This window comes from Zeugodacus cucurbitae, chromosome 2, assembly GCF_028554725.1.
Source record: "Zeugodacus cucurbitae isolate PBARC_wt_2022May chromosome 2, idZeuCucr1.2, whole genome shotgun sequence".
Lineage (NCBI taxonomy): Eukaryota > Metazoa > Arthropoda > Insecta > Diptera > Tephritidae > Zeugodacus > Zeugodacus cucurbitae.
The window spans coordinates 33238560-33244685 of record NC_071667.1 but is presented as its reverse complement, the minus strand read 5'-3'; the positions used below and the strand labels follow the sequence as shown (position 1 = coordinate 33244685).

General features: G+C 35.7%; 1 pseudogene; it reads right to left on the bottom strand.

Annotated features, from left to right (window-relative positions):
• Nucleotides 1-650: 650 nt before the first annotated feature.
• Nucleotides 651-1301, bottom strand: LOC128921912 (uncharacterized; annotated as a pseudogene).
• Between the last annotated feature and the right edge of the window lie 4825 nt (nt 1302-6126).

The window sequence follows — 6126 nt, the reverse complement described above, 5'->3', positions numbered from 1 at the left end:
CTTGAGAAGCAATGCAAAACTGATCACCACAATATGTATATTGAATATAAATCACTGCAAAAACAATTATTGCTATTGCGAAATACGCTGAAAAGTCAGTAACGCAAGCACAGCCTAGTTATTCAAAAATTGCATTCAAAAAATTAGAGTTGAGTGAAAGAGTGATGTGAATTTTCATACATTTTCAGCCCAATTCTCATGCCCTCACAAAAATCACCACACTCACTACTGTGAGGTTTTTGGATTTTGTGATGATTACCTTATGCTGGAAAAAATTCAAAAGCCCACAATTTTCTCAAACATCTGTGATGTGTGAAAGCAGCCATCACAATACAAAAATATTTGTGTTTGTTTTGGTTTTTAGCAATATTTGGAAACAAATGTGTAAATATTTGCGTGCTATAACGAGCATGAAGGAATTGTTCTTTGTGTGTGCGGCTATTATTGAGGAGCAGGAGGAATCGGGGAGTAGGAGGAAAATTTTGAAGGGTTTGCGAGACACAAGCGATCCTTTTACCATGCAAGTCACATCATTTATGAATACATTTCGATTTCCAAAATCACTATGTAAAGTTCTTATAGATGAATTAGTGCCGCATGATGTGCAGAAGTCGAATATTCCTTTCACTCTTTAACTTATATTTATTTAGTTATTTGCGATTGCTGTTGGCAACGTTGTCACTGCTGCTATCGCCCTCCCGAACTTCTACATTAGACTCACGTTTTTCCTCGGAAGCCTCTTGTATTTGCCTACGCACAGCTTCGTCTTCCTTGGTGCCATTCCTGTTGCAGGTAGCTTCTGTTGTTTCCTCCTTACTGGTTTCATCGTCGGCTTGTTGTACGTTGTATGTCTCTTTATTTACTATTTCTTCCTCCTACACATGTACTTCCATTTCAATATGTGTAAGTTCTTCGGTTTCATATTCCTCTTGTTGTTTTTCATGCTCTTGTTGTAGTTCCTTTTAAAGCTCATTTTCACTTATTTGCTGAGTTACGACATTGGCTGTTTCGAATTCAGGGCCGAACGCATCTACTTCTAGAAATACGTACTCCTCATTGCCATTATCGTTCTCCAAATCCTTTTCTGTAATTACGAATTCTGGCTTTGTCATGCCGTCTGGTATAAATTCTGCTTCACCTTGTTCGTCTTTCCTGGGTGGTGGACGCAAATATGGCAATAAAAATTTCATTACTTTTTTGGGAAACTGATTAGTGTCTATCTGATTGTCTGATATGGCATTACGCTTGTAATGTTCACGTAAACAATGCCAACGAGTCTTCAAAAGGGCCTCTATAAAAGTTCAGTTATCGAATAATTGTGTTTAACCGAATCTGGAGCAATATGGACGTACCTTGCATTTTCATTTGTTGAGCGATTTGCTGCCAACCACATCAACGATCCGATAAGGACGCATTATTTTTGCAAAGCAAAGGACACTGACGCACAGCCTCTATAAGACGATGATTTACATCCATGTTATTTTTTATAATTCTTTTGTTTTTTAACTTTCGACTGTAAATACGCAATTGTGATGTTTTTCATTTGTTTACAAATTTTATAGCAATTTGTATTTACAGTAGTTTTCCGAAATAACAAATATTCGTTTTAACGAAAACCGCTTATAACGAACAAGCAAATTTGTTACATTGAGTACCGTAAATAACGAACATCGAGAATTTGTAAGTACTCAGTTTAACGAACAACACGAAGAAGGTATATGAAGAAAGAGGAAAAAATCAAGTTACATCGAACCAGAATTAAAAATAAAACTGAAAAAATTTCAAAAAAAAAGTGCAAATTAAAAAAATGTTGAATTTTATAAAAAAGCTTAAAACTATTGATCAGCACCAAGTAGAAGTATGAGTGTCAGAATTTATCCATTTTGGAAGAATTTATTGGATTTGAATTGTTTTGTTATGGTTTTTCATTTTTTAACAAATAATTAATAAAACAATTTATTAAACTGCAATTTACGGATATATAACTCATTTTTATTGATAAAAATACCTCTAAGTGAGTACTCGAATTAACGAAAAATTCGATATAGCGAACAGGCATGACAATTAATGTGTTCGTTATTTCGGAAAACTACTGTATTTTGAATTTATTTCTTTTGAAACAACTGTTTGACAGCGAAATGCTTTTCACCTCAATTGGTGACTTTTTTAAGCTTTTTTCTTATGATGTTTGAGCCAGAATAGACTCACAAAATATACGTCACAAGAAACCTCACAAATTTTTCCTCTCAACATAGTTATGAGGTTTTTTCAGAATAGGGCTGTTTATATGTTGTCTACATTTGTAGACTAACCGCCAGAAGATGGTCATTTTGAAAAGTAGGGTCTGGGGGGTGCTGTAGACTATTTTTTTTACGTGTTAGTGGCCAAAACTGCTTAGACTTGATTTGTTATGAAAAAAAATTGTATTCAACTTTTTCTGCAAAAATGCTACAAATGTAGACCACCGAGCACATAAATGTTAAGTGTTAGTTGCTCCTTTAACTTTAAGTTTAAGTCGCTCGATGAACTTTAGCATATAGGCAACTACTCGGAGGGCTCGGGGGAACGAAGAAATTCGTAATCGGACCATAGTTTTAATTTGTATTTCGCCATGTTAGGTGGGTCTGCACCATAGAAACTAGTTTTGCTTAGTTTTTAGCAGGGCGCCACACAGTTCAAGTCGTGGTAGACTTAGTTTTAGAGGAGTAACTTTTGCTTTTGCTACTAGTAGGTGGCTTGTGGTTACGACATCTCTTTGTGTGCGCATATAGATAGTGGCATAATATGCCTTATCAGAGGCATAGTTTACCAACCGTGGAATTTGTATCTGCGAAATGTCATTCAGATTATTAGCGAACTGGGATCATTTTTCTAAGCAAAGATGTTTCACTTGTTCGTCCTAGTCGGTAACGTCTAGCCATAATTCTTTTGTCAGAATTTTTGGTTGTATCATAATTAGCGAAAGCCATCGGGGTCGTAATGTTTTGCAACAGAATATAAAATTTGTCTCTTTGTTATGGCGGATAATGCGGTTATTGACTCTGTAGTGTATGAAAACTGGTCAGATATAACATTCCATTTAATGCCTAGTGTTTTTGTTGTACTTTCTTTTTCGAATATAAGGATATTAGTATCTAACAAATTGACTTTCGGTATATTTTGTAAGACATTTGGGTGATTGACTGTGATATTTTTTAAGAGGAACCCTACCGTGTAAGGACTCGTATGCTTGTGGAAGACTGTGGCTTCCAGACATAATATCAGTATACATACATTTGTGTTTTTAACATTTTCGTTGCTTGAGGACATTTTGACTTGGTGTCTTCTGCCAGTTCGTGGAGTGTAGCAATGTCTAAGTATGGTGCACAGTTTACATCAAAGATAACTGATTTTAATATAAAGTCGCGGAGTGAACTATTGAAAGATTTTCGGAAAATAATTCGCTAAAAAACTTGATCATCTTTATGTACGGCTATTTGCCGATTAATTTTTTCGACATCCGCATTGAATGCGTGTTTATATATACACCAATTTAATATGAGGAGCATTAAATCTTGTTGTAGTGTGGGTCCCGTAAATAGAATATCATTAAAGGAATTCACCGAGCATATGGATCATCAGGCATTGAAGACAACTCTAAGTGTAGTTGTTTTTTTGTCTGGCTTTATTACTGCATGTTGTGGCAAGTATAATGAGTAATATATGCCTTTAATAATTTTTCGCATTGTCTTACTTCCTCCATGTGATCTAATTGTAGGTATTATTCTAAGACCCCATCACAAACTTGTTTGAGCTCACTTTTTCTATGGAGATTTTTTCCATACTTAGAAACTGCTGTATAAATGGTTGTTCTTCAATTTTTTCGGGATTACCTGATGTGGTTGTGGCGACTAACCCCGAAATTTTATGAAATTGATTTTGCTTCATATTTTGAAAGTTGGTAATATGAAGCAATACACACAATTGAATTTGCTTTCACAGTCTTTTGACAAATGAGGATTCGACAGACAGCTGATGCAAAGTTAGTGCTGCCGAACAAGATTGTTTCGATCTGAAACATACAGTTTTTTAATCTCTGGCAAGATCTTAATTTATGACCTCCCTTACAGAGATCACATGATTGCCATTGATTGCTTTGATTGGACACGAATGTGTGACTTTTATTAACGTGTCTATTGTATTGTATGTTGTATCTGGCTTAAGGTTTAAACAATTTTTTACTTGAGTCATTTTGATGAGTTTTTGGCTTTATAGTTTTTTTGTCTACTCGCTCAGCTACCTCGTACTGAGCAGTGAGGAGTGTTTTCATTTGTTGCCATGTGGGCATTATTTTTCTTTTCACTAGTGATTGTTCCCCTCGTAGTAACGCAACATCAGGGAGCGTTTCTGCACAAATAGTTACTATCATAGGGTCCCATGATTCTGTCGAGATATTTTGTGATTTTAACACTGATAAGCAATTGGTCACAGCCGATTTTAAATTTTGAAATTCCTGTCTGGTTTTTTTGTTGAGTTTTTGGTAAATGCAATAAAGTTTTTATTGGGTTTTCTATCATAACACTTCCATTTCGTATCTTTCGACCAGTGTTTCCCAAGTCAGCTTACAATTTTCATCACTTAAAGCGAATCGCTTGACGAAACTGCCTGCTTCCCCTTCTGTTTTATGATTCATTTCAGGAGTAGCCTTAAATTTTTAAGATAAATTAATATTTTTTATAGTCGAACAGATTTTGGACCGCGGGGCCCGTAGCATTTGCTACTCTTGCGAGGTGGCTAATCTGGCATTGATCCTTTTACTTATGCTTCCTATGGAGTTTACCTTTGCAGATATCATATCCCTAGCATTTTGTATAAGTCTCTTTAATTCAGGAAACGTTTTATTGAAGTTAGTGTTTGTTCAAATATTATTGAACATGTTTCCGTTTTAGCCTCGACAATGCCGAGATAGTACAAATCACAAACATGTACATATATATAAACAAACACTTAAAGATATATGTATGCATTTACATGCAATACGCATGCATTCAACACTTAGCACTACAAATATATTTGCTATTTAGGTTAAGAATTTAGAAATATTCATGCATTTGTATATAAATAAAAGTACACATACGATAAATTATTGAATTAGAAAGCCGTCTTGCATTCGATATTTTCAAGTAAGAAGCGTTTAAAGTTGATGATCAAAGAATGATCAGCTGGAAAACGAATCTTTCGACGAATCTACAGATTTAAAAATTAAGACTTATGAATCCATTTTGGCAATAAATGGAAGCAGTTTTTTTGACGACGGTATCTCTGCGACATTAATTGAATATAAAATTGCTTGTACCCTACGTCATGGCTTTCAATTTATGCCAATTTTGATAATTAGTTCGTGTGATCAGCTTGAAAGCAAATTCTTGCACGTGTAACGGCAGCGTAATAGACTCGACTGGCGGCACCGATAATCTACATTAGTGTGCTTTATTTGCTTTAACTTGCGCATTTAACCCATTTTAATGCAAATCAGTAATGTACAAAAATTTCGTGCATTTAGCTGAATTTACCAAATTTGAGCTGGCAATGCTGCCGATTTTTGCTATTGTGAATGCTGATTGATATAAAGAAGAAGAAGAAATTAAATGATGTGCAAATATAGAAAACAGACAGCCTACCTCCCAACATTACGAACGACCACAACACGTTGAGGGTGGGATAGATATCGAGAACTGAAGAGGGAAGCGAGACGCATTTGCAGACGTAAAAAGAAAGAGGCCGAAATGCGTGAGTATGAAAAGCTTGAAAAGCTGGCCAACATGGGAAATGCTCGAAAATTTGATGAAAAGATGAGGAGATTTACAGAAGGTTTCAAGACCGGAGCATCATTATGTAGGGACCGAGGAAGTAATCTGGTAAAGGATGTCCAGAGCATACTGGGATTATGGAGGGAACAATTCTCCGACCTGCTGAATGGCAGGAAGAAATTCGAATAGCAATTACTCGCTTGAAGAACAACAAAGCTGCGGGGGCCGACGATAAGGTGAATGCATCAGCTTCTTTGTAGAATATGGTCGGAAGAAAGCATGCCCGACGATTGGAATCTCAGTGTGATGTATATGTGAAAGACTAAATCCCACTGTC